This window comes from Eubalaena glacialis, chromosome 4, assembly GCF_028564815.1.
Source record: "Eubalaena glacialis isolate mEubGla1 chromosome 4, mEubGla1.1.hap2.+ XY, whole genome shotgun sequence".
NCBI classification, from domain to species: domain Eukaryota; kingdom Metazoa; phylum Chordata; class Mammalia; order Artiodactyla; family Balaenidae; genus Eubalaena; species Eubalaena glacialis.
In genome coordinates, this window is record NC_083719.1 from 93,068,175 (window position 1) to 93,091,514 (window position 23,340).

The 23,340-nt window shown below is 39.3% G+C and overlaps 1 long non-coding RNA gene across 1 annotated transcript in view; it reads left to right on the forward strand.

Annotated features, from left to right (window-relative positions):
* LOC133089866 (uncharacterized) overlaps window positions 1-23,088 on the forward strand; it is a 252,779-nt gene extending 229,691 nt beyond the window's left edge. Inside the window, exon 3 of the long non-coding RNA XR_009700755.1 lies at window positions 23,031-23,088. This is a non-coding gene — a long non-coding RNA (uncharacterized LOC133089866). The remainder of the gene's footprint in view (window positions 1-23,030) is intronic.
* The last annotated feature ends 252 nt before the right edge of the window (window positions 23,089-23,340 follow it).

The following is a 23,340-nucleotide window of genomic DNA, read 5'->3' on the forward strand; positions in this document are numbered from 1 at the left end:
GGACATGTTGATTTGGGAATGATAGCTGGAGACATAAATGGAAATATGCTACAGGCATCTAAAAATATGAGTCTAGACAAAGATCAGGCTTAAATATAAAATTGGAAGCCTTCTGCCTTGAATAAAAACTCTATCAACAGAGGAGTGTAGAACAGAGCCTTGAATCATACCCACAATGAGACAGAAAGACAAAGAGAATCCAGGAAAGCTACTACACAGGGAGTAGTTGGAGAAGTGGAAGGAGAACAGAGTTGATAGCTAGCTAGACAGATAGACAGGTAGAGAATTTGTCATAAAGAAGAGACAATAGACAGTGTATGGGGAAAATGACTAGCTCCCAACACTGTCAAATGACATAAAGACTGTGTTAGAGTATTGGCTGAGATTCTGTAAATGAAAAATCAAAATGGCAGCATTAAGTGCTGGCAGGGCTGGTATGTTGATTCCACAGTCATCAGAGTCCAGGGATCTTTGTAATTTGTTGCTCTGCCTCCTTAACACTGGATGCAGTGGATTGAATGTTTGTATCCCTCAAATTCATATGTTGAAATCCCAGCCCGCGATATGATGGTATTATGGGGTGGGGACTTTGGGAGGTGAACTAGGAAGTTATGGGTTAATGCTCTTATAAAAGAGACCCCAGATAGCTCTCGTCCTTCTTCCACCATGTGAGGATAGCACAAGAAGGTGGCAGTCTGCAACCTGGAACAGGGCGCTTACCAGAACCCGACCATTATGGCATCCTTATTCCAGCCGCCAGAGCTGTGAGAAATAAATTTCTGTTGTTTGTAAGCTACCTAGTCTATGGTACTTTGTTATAGCAGCCTGAACTGACTAAGACACTGGGCTTTCCTCTCATGGTTTAAGTTAGTTCCTCCAGTTCTTGCCATCACGTTTGTATTCAAGCCTGCAGAAAGGAGGAAAAGAGGAATGGGAAAGGCCTACCTTGGTACTTGCAGACCTCAGTTTAGATTCCATGGCTGTACTTGGTTACAAGGGAACCTGGGAAATGTAAATCTTTGGGCAGCCACGTGCCCAACTGAATTTCAACTTATTACTGTGTAATAAGGGAAGCATGGATATTGGGGGCCCACTAGCCCTCGCCATCATGAATAGAAAGGATAATTCAGAAAAGACCCTTGAATTTGACAAGCAGTTGGCTACTGCCAAAGCCTGTTTAACTTTTCTTCCTGCCTCCAGTCTTGCTGTCTTCCAACCCATTGTCCATGCGACAGTTAGAAGTAATTTTTCCAAAGTGTCACTCCTCTGCTTGAACACTTCATTGACTCCTCAGCACTTTTAGGATAAAGTCTAAAACCATAAGTATAGCTAGGCTCTTGTGATTAGAACCTTACCCACCTTTGAAGACTCACCTCTCTCTACTCCCCTCCCTCACACAGCCCATTAAACCCTACATTCCTCCCTCACTCAGTTTCTCACATTGACTGGAACGCAGGGTTAATTTCCTCTCCCTCCCATGTGTTGAATCTCCTCTTCCCCCTTCTTAGTATACTTTCCCCACTTTTCTTGGATTCTTCCTGTCTTCTTTTAGCTTAGATACTATGCCCACCGGGACACTTTCATAGGCCTTCCAGGATAGAGTTCTGTGCCATATCTACATGTTCCGGAAGTACCCGGAGTGTCACGTGTACCACTTATCCAACTCTGCCTTGTAATGCTTGGCTTCTCCGTGTCACCCACTAAACTCAGCTCCTTTGAAGAAAAAGGAAGCCCATTATGCAACTCTGTGTGCCCGGAGGTTAGCACAGGGCCTGTTACAGAGTAGGAGACCCAAAAGTATTGGTTTCATGAAAGAAAGGCATAACTCTAATGAGAGAAAAACTTAAAAGCTATTATTTATCGAAGCAGGTGAAAACACTTTGGATTTCCTGCCCATTTACTGTTGTTTCTTAGGCTCAGGCCCCTCTGCTACATAATGAGGAACTTGTTAATATGCTGACAAATGGCAAAGAAAATGAATTACGTTGACAAGAAACATTAGAGTGTGGCATTTATCTTACAACCTGAAACATTGTTGGATGTCATGATTCCATGTCTTAGAGCTAGTCAGATTGTTTTTGGCAATTCCCCATTTCAAGGGAGGGAAAATTGCCTATTGTAAAGGAAGCATCCACAACCCACTGTTTAGCAGAGCTGTAAGAGCTTATTTGCTTATTACCATGGCAACCACCAGCCCAACACTGCACATTAGTGTACTTGTCTAGACAGTACCAAATTCATCAGCACTTCCTCTTTTGTATGCTTGATTTTAAATAGGCAGGTGTAGATCCAAGGTGCTACTGGGAAAGAAAAGGTTTTTCTTTCCATGTGGGCAAATGAGAGTGTTGAAGGCATCCTGTGAGCATCTAAATGGCTAGCATTGAAATCTGCACTAATTTGAAAGCTCTAGTTAGTCTGTGTTTTTCTTTTTTAATAAAACCTTACTAGAAATAAAGAACTAGAAATACACCCATATGGTCTGCCAACTGTGTCTAAAAATAATTTATGTGAAAGAAAGCGTACTAACTTTTAAATTTATAACAAACCAAGAATCAAAAATGTCTTTTAATTACACTTTTCTTCTTGTCATCGGTATTTGGACACAAAGACACCCAAAGCCATAAACCAGACATCTATTGACTTAGAGTATTTGTGGTGTTCCCTTCAAGAGAGGAATCTGAGCAGGACCCAACCCTGCAGACCCAATCTCTTGAGCCGTGCTCAATCACAGGGTCGGGCATTCCTCAGACAGAGCCCTCCCTAAGACTTGCTTGGTCTTAAATCTCTGGCAATGCTGAAAAATCCACCAGCAAGTGTCCTCTGGGAATATTTTGGAATGGAGGACCTAGAAAGAACACATGTATATTTACCCTCAGAGTTGATGCAACCAGTGGTTTTGACTAGTTTATGGGTATGAATAGAAACTTTGAATTCTATTTTTATATAGTTAACTATGTGACTGGTAACTCTGTATGCAATTTATTCTAATCTGATAGAAAATAACTGGGGGTAGGCAGGGACATTTGGCCCAGGCCTCACGTTCACAAAGGGCAGCAAATTTAGAAATTTGACCTTGTCTCCAAACAAGCATATACAAAGAGTCAGAGATGTGCTTACAGGATTGGAACCAGACAGCATTCATCATATATCTAAACTTGGGTCCCTTGCTGGATCATACTGCTTTGCAGAACACTATGAGATAGTACAGTTTATAAATTTCATCATTATTGCATGGAGAGCATAATTATATCACATTAATTTGCATGTGTCCAAAGCATTGGTTTGTTAAATGTAAATATTTGACATGGAAAACAAAACACGTTTCTCATGTCTTCCTTTTTGAAAATATATCCACAGCCTCATGAAACTGAAGAGGCCACAGCTCTCTCACGGCTGAGAAGTCTCTGAGATCAGGCATCACCTTGATTAGTGTTTGGTCCCCTAAGTCTTTGTGCTTGACTTTATGACATTTGTTGGATGCTTAATAAAACATTAGTTTAATTCATGTATGAATGAATGAACCATGAATATGAATAAACACATTTTGGTTTCTAATCAAGGTGTCTTAAATTATATACAAATAGCATTAAATATGCCTTAGGCAACGTTAGCTAATAAAAAGAAATGTCATATTCAGAGGAAAAAACCCAGGTGATTTTGGTATCATCTCATTGAACTGTACAGCCAGAAAGTCACAGAGAAGAACACTAAAATATCACTGACTGAACAAAAAACAGTGGGAATGGTAAAGTTGAATTAGTGGAAAGTGAACTGCAAAATATTTTATAAAAGAAATAAAGTTTTATTCTTCTCAAGTTAATGTAACTCAGAATAGACTGTGGTCTAACAGAGGTCAAGCTATCTGCTTAACCAAAGCATAATAACAGCAAGACGCCCTTTGTGCTATTTCCTGCGGCCGCTGTAACAAATTTCCACAAATTTAGTGGCTTAGAACAACACAGATTTATTCTTTTATAGTTCTGGAGGTCAGAAGTCCAAAGTCCATTCCACAGGCTAAAGTCAAGGGCTGGTTTCTTCTGGAGGCTCTAAGGGAGAGCCTGTCTCCTTGCCTTTTCTAGTTTCTGGAGGCTGCCTGCCTTCCTTGACTCATATCACTCCAATCTCCTGCCTTCATCGTCACATTTCCAGCTTCTTCCCGTCACCTTCTTGCCTCCCTCTTATAAGGACTCTTGTGACTACATTTAAGGCCACATGGATAATCCAGAATAACCTCCCTTTTCCAAGATTCTTAACTTAATCATATCTGCAAGCCCCTTTTCCCATGTAAGGCAACATTAGCAGGTGCCAGGGATTAGGATGTCAGTATCTTTGGGGCTATTATGCAACTTACCATACCTTTGTATCCCATGAATGGTTGTATCAGGCACCTTATTTTGTTTGGGTTTTATTTTCCTCATCTGTACAATGAGGAGGTTGTATTAAAGTAGCTCCCAACCTTTTCAATATTTTGAAATATTCCCCTTCTCACTGCCCTCCCCCAATACACCGCCCCCCACACACACACCCACACACCCACATATGCACCCCAGAGTCTAGTTAAGAGCACAGGTTCTGTAGCCAGTCTGTCTGGCATAGTACCTGCTCTCCACTTACTAGGTATGTGACCACAGTTACCTTACCTCTCTGCACCTCAGCTTTCCCACCTGTAGAATGGGGATAATAATAGTACCTCCTTCTTAGAGTTGTGTGTGGCTTAAATCAGTTAAAACACATAGTTTGGTTTTGTTGTTCAGTAACTGCTGGCTCTTAATATTAATTAATATTCTTAATCCACAGAGTCATTCATAATTGCATTTAACATATGTAAATTCAAGTAGCTCAGCAAAAAGAGTGGCCACAACATAAATAATGAGAATAATTACTCTTGTTGTTCTACTCAATTCACAAATGCCCGAGAGGGAGGGTGAAAGGGAAGATGTGAGTCACTGCCCATCTCAGCTCCCCCGGTCCTTGTGCTTCCCTAGTGTAAGCATCTTGCAGCCTTCAGAGTGATTCTAGAGTTTTAGTATCTGGTGTTTGAACAACATTTTCCTCCTAATGCAAGCTAATTCACAGCTCAAGAAGAAATCTCACTCACCCAAGGAAGAGAACGTGGCTCCACCAAGGGTGAAGATGGGGCTATGCTGTACCACTTGGGAGATACTTAGGCTTCTTCAGCAGAGCTTCTTCCCAAGGGGTTTTCAAGGGTGACTTTGCCTGTACCCAGCTGACTCTTAAGCTCATCCCTACGTGACCTCCTCCTGCATAAGATGTGACTCTGGTGCATCTACAGGCTCCTGGACTCCTTACAGTAATTCTCAGCTGGGAAAGGCTGTGTTGTCTCCACTAGCCAAACTTCTAGGGCCTCAATTTCAATCATGAATTTGGAGCATGGACATATTTTCCCCTAGAAAAAGGAAAATACAGGCATACCTTGTTTTCTTGTGCTTCACTTTACTGCTCTTCGAAGATACCGCATTTTTTACGAATTGAAAGTTTGTGGCGACCCTGCATCGAGCAAGTCTATCGAAGTCATTTTTCCAACAGCATTTGCTCACTTCATGTCTCAGTGTCACATCTTGATAATTCTTGCAATATTTCAAACTTCTTATTAGTATTATATTTGTCATGGTGATCTGTGATCACGGCTCTTTGATGTTACTACTACGTCTCACTGAAGACTCAGATGATGGTTAGCATTTTTAGCAATAAAGTATTTTTCAATTAAGGTCTATACTTTTTTTAGACATAATGCTATTACATACTTAATAAACTACAGTATAGTGTAAACATAATTTTTATATGCACTGGGAAACCCAAAAAATTTGTGTGACTCACTTTATTGTGATATTTGCTTTATTGTGGTGGTCTGGAACCTAACTTGCAATATCTCCAAGGTATGCCTGTATTAGACATTTCAGTAACAGAAGTGCATCATAAGTTCAGTTAAGTAGAAATTAGCATTAATTTCATCGTTACCTATTACAGGAATCATGTGAAAATGAAATGAGATGATATATAGAAGTCAAGAAATGACCAGTGCTCAACAGTGGTGTTCAAGAGCAGCAATATGATCCCACCAGAGTTTTCCATCCAGAGGCCCCTGGGTGTTTCAGGGCTAAAACACAGAGTGCTAACCAGAGAGGCTTGTCACTGAACACATCTTTGACACTGGCCTTCCAATCAAAAAGCATGAAACATTAGCAATTATAAAAAGTTGAAATGTGAACCCCAACCCAATATTTTCTTGCCCCTACTCTGCTTATTGCCCAGAGCAGGAGTTTCTAACCTATTGGATCACCGAGTGCTCTGAAACTCTAAGACCTTACACTAAGAAAAAAATGCATACCCACACTCACATAAACAAACCTCTACATAAAATTCAGCAGTGTACCCAAAGTAGAGACCCCAGGTTTAAGAACCTTCCACCAGAATTCAAGGCGTTTTCTCATCAAGTCCTATCTATCTTTCTAGTCTCATCTCTAGATGTTCTCTCTTCCATCAAAACCATATCACAGTGTGCCAGACCACCTTTTGTGCTTAGCTTCATATCCCACTGGTGTACCTTTTATTCCAGCTATTGCTGCAGAGACCAGCTTCCTGCATGTATAACTAAACCTCTTATCTCTTGCTTTCTGTCCTGGGACTTTTCTGGAAGGAAGGCAAGGATGTGATTGATAACTTTCTTGACATTAGCACGTGTACAAACCTGAAAGTACACAGTAGTTAACAATCCCTGGGGCGCCCATGACTGATGGAGGACAGGAGTCGATTAATTAGCACTCTCATTTTCCAGACCTCAGGTGGACAGTTATGAGGTGTATTTTACACAGTCCCTTGGAGGGTCCCAACAAGACTGCACAAAGTAAGGTCCCACTTGATAATGCCCTCATGTGTCAGCTTTCTCCCTGTCCTTGCTTCATTCTTCCCAGACTCTTACACTTACTCCCTGGGATCATGTACCAAAATAAGTGACATGCATGTGAGCCCTTGTCTCAGACTCTGCTTTTCAGGAGAAACTCAAACTCAAGCACACAGAAATTACACTAAACAATTTCTGGCTCCACTTTTTATTCTGCTATACCTTAAGCCTAAAATACCCTCTCCTTTTCTATTTGGTAAATCTCCTTATCCTCAAACCTTTGCTCAAATATCATCTACATCAGAGGTCATACACTAGATTTGGCCTGGTTTGGTCCACAGTTTTTCCTGTAAACATCTCTTCTATCTATACTTGTTTACATCTTTGAGACTTGGCTTATGTTCTGTGGAACTAAGTAGAAGCATTTTGTCCTATTCATCATTGTATTTCCATATAGTGGCAATTTGTAAGCTTTGGATAAAATGTCATTGACCATTGAATGGATGAGGCAGCTTTACAAAGTGTAAAGAATAATTGACTTAAATTAGTCTTCTGTATGCCCCTAATAGATTGTGTGATCTTGGGAATGTCATGTAAACATTCAGTCTCAGCCTCAGTTGGGAATGCATTTGGCTGTAGGTAACAGAAAACTTACCTGCATTAGTCTCTTTATCAAATAAGGATTTATAGTCTCACATAATAAAATCCAGAAATAAGCTGGCAAACCAGATTTTTTTTTTTCTCTTCCTTCCTGGTCATATAATGGCTATGGCAGTTCCAGTCCTCACATTCACATACAAAGCAGGAAGGAGAGTGGAGGACAGAGACAACTGTATTAGGTCTTTTAAGCAAAAACCAACACACATACAACCAAACAAAAATGTTCCAGAAACCCTAGCAGATTTCTCCTTTATGAGTCATGAGCCTGAACTGTAGCACATACCCCTAGCAGCAGGACTGGGAAAAACAAATACCTAGACTGAAGCAGAACAATTTCTCTCTCAGACACAATCAGGATTTTGTTAGCAATGAAGATGGGATGGTGGGATGAATGGATGTCAGGTAGACACCCAATTGTGTCTGCCACATTCCCAGTCTGCAAAATGAAGTTAATAACACCTAACCTACCAACTCTGCAGAGTCCTATAAAGTTCAAGTAGGATCACATATGTGAAAGAGCTTTGCAGAATGCCATGCAAGCTATTAAGTAGTTTATTGTACACACAAATAGGAAAATATTATTCCATCCCACACTGAGCTAAGTACATGGTAGTTACACAGTATTTATTTAGATTTTATGTTGAAAAATACATTTACCTTCTACTTCTGACAGAGGACCTTTATAAAATAATGTTATACACTGGGCTGGTATGGTTTTTCTTCTTTTGGAATGTATAGGCTATCACCATAGCAATAATGGTAACCATAACAACAAGACCATCAGCACTTCATTACAATTTAATGGCAGGAAGGAAGGAAAAATATCTTGTCATTTTAGTTGTATGGGAGAATTTTGGTGAGAACATACTGTAACTTGGCCAGGACATCTGTACTCTTAAGAAAACAACATGGAGAGCCAAAATATTGGTTTTATAGCTTATTTGAAAAAGTCATTATTCTGAGGTATAGTGTCCTTGGGTGTCATGTGGAGACATGGGCCAAGTGGGGAAAAACTCACATTTTGAATCATCTGCATCACTTCCTATGACTCTGGTCATTGCCCTTCATGCTCTGGAAGTAGAATGCCTTCTGGTCTCTCAGCTAGTGAGAGCTAACTGCATCACAGCCTTAGATTCCCTCTCATTTAATTTTTTAAGACCAATTTATCACGCAGTAAAGCTCTGTTAAATATTAGACTAAAACTTTGTTAACTATTATTCATTATGCTAGAGATAACGTGGTTTATGTCCATGGGGATGACGGCTGGATTTATTACCTTCATTTCACTAAAGGTTATGACTTTATGTAGATTTAGTCAATAGAGTATAATCCATCATCATCATGATATCTCATCCCTTAATACTTCAAACGGCATCTCTAAAAAATATTGTTTTCCTCCATTGACAAATTTACATTTTCCCACCTATCAAAACTGACAATAGCTCCTTAATTATTTAAGAAGTCCATGTTCAAAAATTTCTAATTGTCTCTAACATATCCTTTAGAGCTCATTTATAATATATAAACACAGATTATATATAGATATCATATATATGTGTGTGTATATATATGTGAAAACCATACATACATATATGAAACATACATGTATGTATATGAAAACCAAGGGATTGGTTTATGGGATTGTGGGAGCTGGCAAGTCTGAAATGTGAAAGGCAGGCTGGCAGGCTTCTCCCTCAAGGAAACCTCAGTTTTGCTTTTACGGCCTTTCTGCTGATTAAGTGAGGCCCACCCACATTACCCCAAGGATAATCTCTTTTCCTTAAAGTGATGTGATAGTAGATATTAACCACATCTATAAAATACATCCACAATGACACCTAGATTAGTGTTGGGTTGAAAACTAGGTACAGTAGCCTAGCCAAGTTGGCACATAGAACTAAATGTCACAGTGTTGTTTAGCTTATTCTTCCAACCCTGTGGTGTCCTGTATGGCAGCCACCAGTTTCTGAGCACTTGAAATGTAGTTAGTTTGAACTGAGATGTTCTGTAGTGTACAGTCCACACCAAATTTAGAAGACATAATACAAATAAAAAGAGTATAAATAATCTCATTAATAATTTTTTATTATTGCAGATTATCATTAATTATTTTTATTATTGTTTACATGAAATGATAGTATTTTAGGTATGCTGGGTTAAAAAATGTATTAACTACTACAATTAATTTTATCGTTTCATTTTACTTTTTAAAGTGGGTTACTAGAAAATTTTAAATTATATATATGGCAACATTTTATTTTTGTGGGGTAGTGCCGCTTTAGCCTCCTATATTTTCGGTAACCTAGAAATTAGACTCTAAAGATTTGATTAGATTAAACTTAAACTTTCCCAGTAAGATTACATTGTCATGGTACTTCATATAGGAGTAGAAAGTATTATCTTGTATACTATTAGTGATTTAGAGTTTGGCCACAGGATTAAGGGGATGACCCTTTGAATCTTCCATGGTAAAATTATGGTTTTCTCCTTGTCACCAGAAAGTAATCCTCATGGTGTTAGTTTGCTGCCATAAGAACATGCCGTTTCTAATCACCAATTCACCAATGATTTCAATAGCCATTGATAATTCTTGCTTAAATCAATAATTTTATATTAGATTTCAAAATAGCTAATGTCCAATTTTGTCACTCCTTACACGTAATTAGTTATCATTAATCTGTAAAGTAGCGGTTTCCTGTTTAAGTGAGACCATTTGGTTGCTATGAATACTTATTGGAAAGATGGGATAAATTCTTATCTCTTACCTTTAATTGCCAGTTTTCAAAGTAAAGAATTGATTTAATGGATGCCATAAATGATGATAAATTACTTTTTTCTTGGTTTCTCTTTTTTGAATATTATAAACTTGTGGATTTTCTTCATATACGGAATATCTTTCAGTCAACTTCAATCACTATTTTCTTTGATGCTTGAATCTTTACATTTAAACTATGGAAGGGCCTTCAGTATGGTTCCAGTGCCCTTTGACACAACCTCATCAATCCTGGAAAGCTTTCTTGCTTTCTGGGAAAGCAATATTATATCCCAGATTCACCTTGTGCCTTCCTGCTCAGATCTTGAATCAGTCATTTCTATGAAAAGCCTTGTTTTAGAAAGTGTGTTTAGAAACTGCAATCTTGTGCTTAGAGTCATAACTTTTCTTTATTTACTTGTAATAATATCTGAATTTTACAGTCATAAACTTAAGGGTAAAAAGAGTGGAATTTTATTTCCCTATAAGCAAACTCAATTTCCACTGATGTCAGTAAACTAAATCTTTCCAGTCCAAATAAATTTAGTCCCTTCTGGATTTTTCCCAGGCTTCATTGAATTAAAATTCAATCAAATTTAGATCTCTCTCCTTCTTCGCAATCCTTCCCTTTTCCCCAAAGTTGGTATAGACTTGGGATCTAGGGGCGTAAGAGTGTTTTATGTTGTCCTAGCACCTAAAAGGAGGTGTCTTATTCATGTGTAGGATGCCAGATTGTGCAAATAAAAACACAGGATGCCCTTTTTCATCAGTATCCCCGACTAAAATATACATGCTCTCTCTGCTCCTTGGTCACCAGGTCTTTGCAGACCACTTTCTGTGTTCCTTGTCCCAGCTGCTAGGAATTTCTAGGTCTAGCCATCCATTCACAACCACTGCCACCTGCATCTGGGATGGAAGAAAATTTAGGATGCTCTCTTTCCCTCCTCTGGGGCTCTGAAAGGTTCAAGGGACTGTCTTTCTATTTCTCACCACATATTTCTACTTTAATGCTGGCTTCTCTTGAAGTGTTTTGTGTCCTACCCAAGGCAATAAATATTCATTAATTTTGGTGTAGGGGGCCAAAAGAAAGACTAGTGTTATTGTTTCCAATTTTATTTTGCTGCACATCACTTAGGCGAGATTTGCTATTCCCTGCCTTAGCGCCTACCATTTTTCACCTCCAGAATTTTGCTCACGTGTTCTTTTTGCATAGATTGACCTTTCCCACCCCCTCCCAGTTTCTGTATATTCAGATCCACCCATTCTTCAGGGCCCACACAAACCTAAAAAATAGTCCTTTCTCCTTCTATTCTAATTATACTTCATTTCTGCCTTTCTTGTCGGACTTATTATTTTATTCATTATTCATTCTATAAACATATATTAAGAAGTTTCTTCCTGCTAAGGTTTGTGCTTTTTAAATCTGAACTAGATTGTAGATTCTTTGGAAGGAGAATCAGTGTCTAGTACACCATTGTATTTCTGTACTCAGCAAATATTTCTGAAGGAAGGAAGGCAGGAATGGCTGAATGAATAAGCATGTGAATTGCTGACCACCCGGACTGCAGGAACCTTTTCTTTTCTCTAGCTCCTAGGGCCAAGATGCCTAAATTCTTAGCTTTCCACACTTCTCTTTCAAACTTACTTTTGTCTGCATCTATTTTCTCTTTGTCTTTTTAAGAGGAAGAAGAGATCCATTTTCAATCTCAGACTAGCCTTTCTGCTCATCACCTGTCTAGAAACCATCTTCTAATTTCCCTGGCATCTCGATTCAGCAGTGATCTCCCTTTCTCTATCTTTACCCTTTCTATTGGCTCCTTCTAGTCAACGTATAAACAGGCTCAAGTGTTTCAAATCTTTTAAAACCCTCTTCCTCTCTTGCCCCCAAATGTTCTTACCTGCCTCTCTATCTTCATCTCCTGTTACTTGCAACCCTAAAGCTATGTTCCAGCCATACTGAAATATCTGACCCTCTATCTTCGTTCACTTGTCTTTTTTGCTTTTCACATGCTCTTTTGCTTGAATATCCTCTCATGCTTTGCCTCATTCTTTGCCTCCAAGTCTCACTCAAGCATTCTCTCCTCTGAGGAGTCCTCTACAACTCTCAGAGAAGAGCTGGTCATTGCTCCCTTCTACAATTTCACCTATTTCAGATGTGTTATAATTATCTGTTGATATCTGCCTCCCCAAAGTGATTGTGGGATCCTTGTGGGCAGTTACACGGTCTTATTAATAACATGTGTATTCCCAGTGGCTGGCTGTAGTAGGTCCTAAAGGCTATAATTGATACACCGACTAATGAATAAACCAATGAGACTGACCATCTCATTGCCTATAGCTGCTGCACTGTGCTCAGGAAAAATCCCATGATAGTTTAAGCCAATGTGTGTTCCTCCTGTACGAGCTCTGGCAAGGGCACCCTGACCTTGGCAAGGTTGTGTCATGTATTGAATAGGAAATCAACTAAATTTCTTGTTTGTGTAATATGCTGGCCAAAGGAAAGATGGTTGTGTGGGGTGAGGGCAGCAAATGAAAAGACCTTCTGTGCAAGGAACGTTCCTCTCCTACATTACATTTCACAGGAGGTGCCTCCTTGAAATGTAAACCCTAATTCAAGGAGGATTACAACAAATCTTGCTCACAAGAGCTAGGACAAGTAGTTAGTTGTGGAAATCTTTATTCCAGTGTCTGAACTTTCCACTAAAGCAAATAGGAAAAAGAAAAAAAAATAACCTCATAATTACCATCTTGGCTAAAAGTTCTTTACTACCATTCATTGCAAATAAGAACTAGAAAAAAAAAAACGCTTAAAAATCATCCAACAAAACCCATTCATTTTGCTTACCCTAATTCACATTTTAAAGATGAATAGTCTAAAGTCCAGAGTAGTGGGAGGAGACCTGTCTAGGGTCTCACAGCCAGTAATTGGCAAAACTGGTATTTGATCTCAGGTTTCCTGATATTCCACCCAACACTTTTTCAACTTCATTACGCTAATTAAGTGCATAAATAGAAAAAGTACATGAAGAGAAAAAGGGATGACCAAGCAGCTGGAATGTATTATGGTACAATAAGATAGTTTAACAACTTACATATGATTCCAAACACTATTGCATTTGTCATTTCCTCACATTGATCTATGACCTGGTGTTGATTTTTCCTGATACTTAAAATATTTTAGTTTGAAAATAACTGTTTCACATTTTGGTTCTTCAACTACAAAATGCATGGTTCTATTTTTGGAAAGATCATGAAATCAGTGACAGGATTAATAGGAGCCACAGTATTTGATAATGAAACTGCCAAATTGCCATTGGATAGCTGTTAAGAGCTTGGAAGGGTCTGAAGTTTTACCATACTTGTACTCTTTCAAGTCAGCTTCATGGATGCTGATGGAAGACACAAATCTCCTGGGTTAGAATCAAAGGACTTTATCACTCCTGGCAATAGCAGTAGCCAGAGTATCAGCATTTGTGCTGGTTTCCTAAACCCCAATTCCCGCGGGACAACACAAAGAAGGCTGGGTGACACTGGCACTCACAGTGGGTTGGTGTGATAGGAGAAGAACCTGGAGGCTAGGGAATTTGAATCTTCTATAATAGGCAGTAAGGCTGACTGCCTTTTACTTTAGAGGGAGACACCATCTCTATCTCCCAAGGCTGTCTGCTGTACAAACAGAGAAATATCCTTGAAAAGATAATCTGAAAGAGAGATTTGTCAGTACCTCTGCTCACAAAACGTGTAAACAAAATGGACCCACAGAATATTGTCTCCCACTAATACCTACCTACTCATTTCTATACTGCCTTGGCTTCTGATGAATTTTCCCATGAGTATGCCACTCCATCAGCCACTCTGCTTAATCTGACTGAGAGAGGCTGGCACTGAATCTGTGAAGTAGTTTTACACAGCATTTAATTAAGGGTACTCTTATCAAAACTTCAAGCAACAGGATGAGGCCATCTGCAGTGCTTACTTTAATTGTGCACCCAGGGTCCCACGTAGCTAAACAAATCCCATAAGCGATCAGTGTCTACTATAGAAAGTCAGGTGGTTTCTCCTTAAATTGCTTGGCCTGAGGCATTAATCCAGGTGCAGCAAGATGTATTAGTGACTGGACAGATTCCATCTTGGCCTGCAAGGAGGAAGGAAGTCTAGGATGATTCTGTCATCCAGACTAACTCTGGCCTGTGGACTGAGACTGACTTAAATGCCTTCCAGTGCCAAAGTGAGTCATCAGTCAGTTCAACTAAAGTCAGGGGAAAAATGTGTATTGTCTTTTGTAATTGAAGGATTCCTATTGTAGGGAAAACTTTCTTGAGGGTGCCCATAGATAACAAGTCAGTTCTCCCTCTGAGAATTTTCCCTGAGGAACTAAAAGTAGCCTTATTTTGGAGAGATCATTGCAATTGTCTGAGGGCTACATGATCTAGAGGTGTTTCTTTAAGCACTTTCAGGTCTTGTATGACCATCTCTAAGGTGCAAAGCACTGTGTTTTAAGGAGGGAGGCAAGTTAGTTCCTGGTTTCCACAAAGAAATACAGTCCTGGGGAGGTAGCTGTTGTTTACAGTCCTTGGGGCCCACCAAGTTGGGCCAACTTCAGCCAGGGGCACAAGCTGACAGTTCTTCATAGCCAGTGTGTCCTCAGGGCCAGCCCAGGTTCCAAGTTTACTTACAGTAATGTAATCCTTGCTTTTTGAGGAACTGCCTGAGGGCAACTTGACCTATTTGTCCATGGCGCCATCTTGGTGGCATTCATCCAACCCACTGAATGACTGAGTATTAGCTATGGGAATAGGAATAAAGAGATCCAGAGGTGCTGGCAGGTATTTTGCATGGAAAGTGCAGAAGCTGGGGCCTTTTCCCGCTATTTCTGAGATTGCTCAGTAAGGTTAAAGGAAATGGTAACTAAGTCAAGTCCAGAACCGTCTGGTGGGGAATGGCAGAGCCAGCAGTCAGGTAAATTTAAAGTACTTGCAACAATCAGGGAAAACTGCACTAGGGCATTTTCCTTCCTGAGGAAGGCTCCGGGGTGGTTCTGAAAGACAAAGGTAACTATTATCCCTCCTTCTCCTGTACCTATCGAGGTCTAATGTGTTCCTTCCTCTGGGGCCAGAGTTCTACTGCCGTAAAATTGGCAAGTCCCATTCCAGTCCCATCTGTAGCTTTACCTTGTTTAAAATCATCTCCTCCTTACCCTTAGACCTTTCACCTAGAAGGTTTCAGTGCGAGAGGATAAAGAGTTGTAAGACTTACAGAGACTGTTTATGTCCACCACTTTGACCTCTGTGGGTCACTTGGCAAGCAGTGTACCCAACCAAGTAGCCATTATCCTTAGGCCATCCTAGGACCATGTCAAACCCACAAGAGAACCAGATGGTAGCACCAGAATTAAGTTTGGATCCTCTAGGTTCCCATTAATCTGGCTGCCACCAGGAAGTTGTACCAACCAGGTTGGTCTGAGGTTGCCATTAGGGGAAAGAAAGAAGTATCTTGTCCAGGAAAGGTCAGGATGGAACCTCAAGTTTTCAAAACAGATGTACGTAATTCCTGATTATTACCCAGGAAGTGTCTGAGAGAAGATGATTCCTTTCTGGGGACAGCCACATTTAGTGAACAAACCCCCTTGCTAAAATATTGTAGACCAGGAGGTGAGACAGGTAGAGTCAGAAATCTCTGGGGGTTGTTTTTTGAGAAGGTCCACACTCCACAATGCAGAGTGTCTATGGATGGTAAAGAGAGTGAAAAGTCCACTGAATACCTTGACAACCAGCCCACTATTGAGTGGTTTTTGCAATAAAAGTCACGCATTTTCAAACTCTAAAAAACAGAAAACATGACACAAGTTAGTTTCAAGGGCGCAATGGTGTGACCATAGTTGACTGATGGAACTGGAACAATAACACAGGATTCTGTGAAAGTTTCAGTAGAGGAAGGAACCACCAATAGCCCCAAGTAGGAATAAAAAATCCAATTTAGTCAGTCTTACAGGAGCAGACGGAATCCACGTGCATACAATGTGGTCTGTCTCCTTCACCTTGAGACAGACAGGTCAGCCTTTGGCAGGAGTCACAAATCTGGCATGCAGCAGTAACCTTGGCATTAGAAAAAGTGTTCTTTGCTTTTTGCCCATTCCATGTTGGTGGCTATGTTTCCATATCTGGTAGAACATGGATCTAGACAAGAATAGTAGCAATGTGGGTGGTGCAGGCTCATCAGCAGCTTGATTATAGTTGGTCTCATAGGAGAACAAGCCCTTACTGTGGGTTTCTACAGGAGTGACCCAGATGGTTGAATCAGCAGCTGTAATTTATTTTTACTGTTCACAGCCCCAAAGAGGGGCTGACCAAATTGCTAGGCCGTTGGTAACAACCCAAGAGTCAACAAAACTGAAACAAGGTTCATCAAAGTGAGTATTGGACAAAGAACAGCCTTGAGTCCTGACCATTGAGAATAGCAACCATCATGTCCACTTTTGGTTCTGCATTGATGGCATTGAGATTGAAGTACCACAGCAGCACTTGGATGCCATTTGGTTTTAGCTGAGCTGAGCCATGGGTGAACCAGTCATTTAGGGGAACTTCTGTGCATTGATGATCTCATTGAGCTAGTGGCTTTGCTTTAGGCAGTGTGGTGGGGAATAAAGTTTCCCCCAGGAGGATAACTGCCATTTCTTCATGTCAAGCCAAGATTCTGCTTGTGCTAGGCTAGCTGTGTTCTTGAACATTCCATTTTCATTTGACAAGTGAGGCTTGATGTGCCCTTCACATCTTGTTAGTTGTTGAGTCTGAGTTGATCCACCCCAAAATGGAATTTTCAGTCTAAAGAGTTACAAGTTTTTCATGGGTCGGGTGTTCAGTGTCAACAAGAGCCCAGTAGCAAACTAATAGATGCTTTTCAGAAGAGATGTACCCAGTAGCCTTGTCAGGGAAGTGATGAGTCCAGGACCATAGGAGTGCCCCTGGTGGAGGCTTCCAGATGAAGGCATCTTTCGCCAGAAGCTTCAATGGGCAAAATCATCAGTCATAGAAACTTGTAGCTCAAAGGGGCCATTAAGGTTGTTGAACCCTACTTGGGATGGGCTAGAGAGATGGTTGGAAAGCAATTTATATGTTTCACTAACACTTCTCTACATGCAGCTTTTCCTAATCAGAATTCCTTCTGGCACTTATGGAACAAGAAAGTACAAGCATATAACATTAGTTCTTTTAATAGTGTCAGTTGTAGAAGCAGCAAAAACAGTACATTGAATTGGCCCAAAGGGCCCCACCCATAAAGTCACATTAGCTTCCCTGTCCCGCTTCAGGCCCTGCCAGTACTTATTAGTAGAATTCTGAGGTCCCCACTCCTCATGGAAGTAGTAGGATGGTGAGTTGGGCACCTGTATACAACAGTCATAAAAGTTTGAGTCTTTTTTCTCCCTGAAATTCCCCAACATACTCTTATGGGTGTATCTAGCCATTGGAGACCAAAAGACCTTGGCCACACTCCTAATCACACTTTCTTTTAAAGTCATTTAGCCTGGAGAGAAGGGAGGCATCAAGGGGCATGGAGGGAGAAAATGGCTCTGTGCCAGTAAACACATCTTTGCATTCACTTTCTGGTTAGAGTGTTGTGGTGGTGGATCATGATTCAATCAAATGAACTTCCAATATTTTGGGCTCACCTAATCCTCAATGTCAAAAGATGAGATCCTCATGGCTGATACCATCATTTCAGTTTGAGGTACCTTCTGACTCAGCAGTGACAGTCACACTGCTTTCGAGCTTAGGCTGTGAGATTTGTACCCTTTGCCTGATTGGGCTTGATTCTTTGTCACTTTTTTTCTTTTTTTAAAGGAATCTTCTTTAATTTGGGGCATTTCCTGATCCTTTGTCATAATAACATCTCTGAAATTTTCACCTGGTTTTAACATGTGATCTAGGGGAGTTTTCCAGGGAGGCAGGGCTGATCATAAGACTTAACTAGATTACTTTGGGTAAGTTTCTCATCCTCTAGTGAATCACCTTCATCAGCATTGTAAACCCAATACAGGGCAGTAAGCAGTCATATCGTAGTCAATAACTCATCTATAGTTTCCCCCAGGAGTTTGTCTATGGCATAGTTTGTGGGTGAGGTAGCTGAGTTTAAAGGACCAGGAATGGGTTGGACAAATTCAGTAGCTATTCAAAGTCCAGATCCTCTGTCCTCTAACACAGAGGAATAGCAGGATGAATGGGGTGCTAGCCCTCAGCACAGGAGCTGAGTTCAGATAAGGTCTGGACTCACAGGGTCAGATACCAGGTATTTACTAGGTATTTGCTTTCTGAGCTCATCCATTGTTAGGTAAGAAATTTAGTGGGGGACTGAGCTTACAAGAGAAAGAGTGGATATAAAGGGGCAGAATCTGGAATCAAAGGTTGAAAACCCAATGGGAACTTGATATATTTGGGTACAGATTGGGAAGAAGCCAGAAGTATCAGCAACATTGTCTTTATGGGCCAGTGGGTGTCAAGCTATCTTGGAGGAACAGGTTCAAGATAATCATCTCTCACTGGTGTTGTGAAATAAAGTCTTAGCTAGTTTCCCTGACTCCAGACTCTTCCCCTGCCAATACCTCTTCCATGTGGCTGCCAGAGTTCCATTTATGAAGCCCAAATCTTATTATGTTAGTTCACTGCTTGAAAACCCCTCTTTGGGGCTCCCACTGCAAAATAATAAAGTCTAAACTCTTTTGTAGGTCATGTATCATCCTACACAAGCTTGACAGTCTGCTTTGCAACCTCATCTCTTGAGTCTCCCTAACATGTACCCAATGTTCTAGCCACATAGAATTATATGTTCTCCCCCAAATACACTGTGCTCTTTCATGCCAGTTTGCCTTAATTGTCTTGCCTGGAATGACCTTGCCTTTCTCTGACTGGAAAACTACTAGATTCAGCTCAGTCTCCCCCTCTAAATGGCAGGCTATGCTCCCAGGGTATCATATGTACATCGATTATGATGCCATGTTAGTGCAGTGGTTATGTCTGTGTTGCCACCAAACTGTGACCTTTTTGAGTGAACTTGTCTTATTGATTATGGTAGCCCCACTACCTACTATAGTCCTTGGCATATAGTAAACATTTATTCAATATTTGTGGAATACATTTATATCTTTATGATGTACGAAATTATTTCCTTGAAGATTGCTCAAGAAGTGTCTCATTTTATCATGTTAAAAAATCAGATGAGGACCCAAGGGTCTGGATTATTATAAATAATCCACCAAGTATAATATTAATGCCTTTATATTAGATATCCATTTTTCATTTACAAAGCAATCAGCAGTAACTGCTGTAATTAAGCACTCTAATCTTTAAGGTTATTAAATGTGAAATTAAGCTAAACTCATCCAAGGGACAGCAAGTGAACATTGTTTTAGAGAATGAATGTTTGTGTATGGTTTTTTTTTTTAAAGCGACACAGGTTATACACATACTAAATAGATTTTTTCTGTGATGCTCTTACTTGGTCCCAAAGGCAGTACCTCCGACCCTCCACACAACCTTCCTCTTCATCCCTTGCCTAAAAGACAAATATCCAAAAGAAATAGAGATTTTGTGTCAAATTATCCATAAATACAAAAGATATTTATGGAAGCAGTTATTTGAAAGGTTGTCTGAAGGAACATTTGGAAAACATACTTCTTGTGCACTTTGTAGTGTATTGAATCTCCAGAGGATACACGGCATTTATTCATCCTGAAGAACATTTGACTCGACCATTTTCTGGAAAAGCCCAGTAAATGGAAGATCTTGTTACTCTGGAGGAATAACCTAGTTTCTCAGTATCTTAGGCATTAGGTGGCCATTTTGTGAAAAAAGTTCTTTGATTCTGACAGTGACCCTTGTCTTCATGCTAAATATTGTTGAAGTGAAATTAAGAAAAAGTTCAGCCTCCCTTAACAATCCTTCTGATGTAACACATTGATCTTCAAGGTTCCCTGACACTAAACTACAACTATATATAGGAAGCAAACCAATAGTGTACATCCCCTACATTGATAAATATTGTGCAATAGTGCCCATTTTTCCACTAGGAAAAAGTTATATATTTAGAACAATGATGGTCCTTCAGTATGTAAGAAGGACATCACCAATCAATCACAACGTTTTCCCACTGGGCATGGGAAAGCCTGCTACTAATAAGCAATTAGAATTGCCTTTCAAGAAAGTATCCATTTTCTACTTTTACTCTGGTCCACAAGAATACATCTTCAAATAAGAAAATAAATCCTGGTTACAAAGAAGGAAATCTAACAGATACTAATTGAGTGTTGTAACAGATTTTTTACATGAAGTCATTCAGTTCCCATTTCAACCTTCTTCCAACTTGTCTTCTTCCACTAAAGAGGCTGAAAAGGTAAAAATCATACTTGCATACCCCCTTGCAATTAGACTGCAGACCTGTGACCTAGGTGCCACCAGTCAGATGGTCCTGAAGGAGACTTGAATACTAAAATGAGAAACTCAAGGCTGTGGTCTTAGAGAGAGAATAGATCTTCTGACATGCACAGTGGAGCTGGAAGCTGGTTCTTTTGGAATAGCTCTGGTAGAAGTTGTGGTGTTCATATTTTAGCATGCTCAGTGCTAAATTTTGGGCTGCAGCCACAGTGGTTTATTAGAAGAGTCTATGGTATGAATTAGACATTTTTCCTGCCTTCATTGTACCTGGCTAGGTAGTATCCAAGTCTGGTTCTCAAGACCTCCTGGAGATTTGTAAGCTACCAAAAATCCCTTCTGTTTCAACAAACTAGAGTGGCCTCTGTTGTTTGTAACCAAGAATTCTGCTTGTCTTTGGTGTACTAATCACATATTCCCTGTGCTTTCGTATATTCTAGAAGGGGAGATAGATATTAAACATAAATAGAATGAAAAACATGTAACTGCAGTTGAGGAGTTAAAACTGGTGAGGATATAATCCTGTTAGGATTTTCCTGTTATGGAAAAAGCATAGGGAGATATGGAAAATATTGGGGTTGAAGTTTGCAGCTGTAGCCCTGCTCTAATCTCCCAACCCAAATACCCATCAATCCACTTGCAACTAAGGACTAGAGGAAGAAACAAACGAGCATCTTGCTTCAGTATGAGCTTTGCTAGCTGGGTCTCTTCTGAAAATATAGAGAACCTCTGGGCTTTTTTTTTTTTTCCATTAAATGTCAAATGATCTAACATTGCTATTCATAAGTATGTATCATAACAGGATATTAAAGCAGTTTAATGCAAAGGGAAATGAGAGTCTGCATGGTAACTATCTAATATAGATATCTCTTAACTCTGATACAACATCATTGCCCTCAACTCTGACTAGATAGGAAACAGTTAATGAGGAAACTTATATTCCTTCTCTGGTTATGAATTAGCTCAAGTACAACATAGATGTAAAAATAAATAAATGTAATGCATTTATTGAACTGTTCATAATGCTTTATATAGAGATCTATATCTTAATCCCTTTCTACTTCATGGAATTAATTTATTTTAACTAATGTATACCCTACGCGCCTACACACTCAAGGCTATATAACTGAACATTGTGTGCTAAAACTTACCTGGAGATGATTATCAATAGTAGATACAAAAATTTTATATGGAATTCTATACACTTTTGAAATATGAGATCCAACTTTGATGAACTTCCTGGCCACACTCAAATTTGGAATACAATAGACTTCACATAAAAATCCTGTTAAACTCCTAACAGGATTATATCCTCACCGGTTTTAACATAAATCTGCCCACTCATCTATCTATTTCTAAAGATAGAAAGCACAGTGTACTTGAAAGAATATAGGCTTAAAAATTAAATAGAACTGTGTTTGCATTCCAGTGCTGCCATTTACTAGGTCTGTGGCCATGATCATATTACTTAATTTCTCTGAACATCATTGTATAATGGAAGGAGTAATACCTACTTTACAAGGCTTAGATCTTAATAAATATTATTTCCTTTCCCTTTTTTCCTAATTGCCACTCCCACCTCTGGCTCCTCAGAATTTCGGGAAAATAAGTGTTCATTTCATTAATCTGTTAACTAATTTTAAAGGCAATTGTTTATCTATATGCATGTGTTTATTTATATTTATAGATATATGCCACCCTAAAAATAAACTCATAAAATACTTAAAAATGCATTTGTAACTAGGAAACATCTATTAACAAACTAATTGATTAGGCTCTCATTTGTCATCTGACTTCATAAAATAATGATTTTATTAGATTAAGTAAGAACCTGAGATTTTTTACTCAGAGAACATACTGAATTAATCCAGACTCCTCCTAGGAAATGTAAAACGATAAGAATTAAGTGATTTTTTGAAACCTGAAAACTTTATCTGTGACTGACAGATTAGACTATAATCTTATAAAGAAAGCTCAGCTCAAATAAATATGTATTTTTCATTAATAATGGAATTATAAACAGTCCTAGTTAATGAATAACTCTCTATCTGATTATGAATCAAATAATGTAACACATTTGGAAGTATATGGTATATGTAATGCTTTTACTGAACTATTTGTAGCATTCTGTTTTAGCAATTAGACATTCTCTTTCCTTAGGGAAAAAAGTATATTAAAGAAAAACAAAAGATAAATATATATGAGGGTTTTAATTGAAGTCAGAATTTAGGTTAATTACAATGATCAGGGAACAGAGCTGGATTGGGTAGTAGGCAGAAAGACAGATATATATGGTTTTCAGTTTTATAATTTTTACTTCATTCTTTTTTTGCAGATTCCAGTTCTCTGTTGATGTTCTTCATCTGGTCATCTATATTTCGTGCACACTAATGGCAAGTATCTTAAAATCCTTATAACTACAATATGTGTTTTTTTTTCTGTTGATTTTGACTGTTTGATCTTGTTGCCTGGTATGCTTGGCATGTTTTTAAATTATCATTATTATTTCATGGCGGACAGTGTCTGTGTAGAGTAAATTTCAGGCTGTGAATGATTTTATGTTCCCACCAACAGTGTTTATATTTTGACAGGCAGGCAGAGTAAAGGCAGGTCACCTTCATCCAATCTGATAGGAAACAGATATG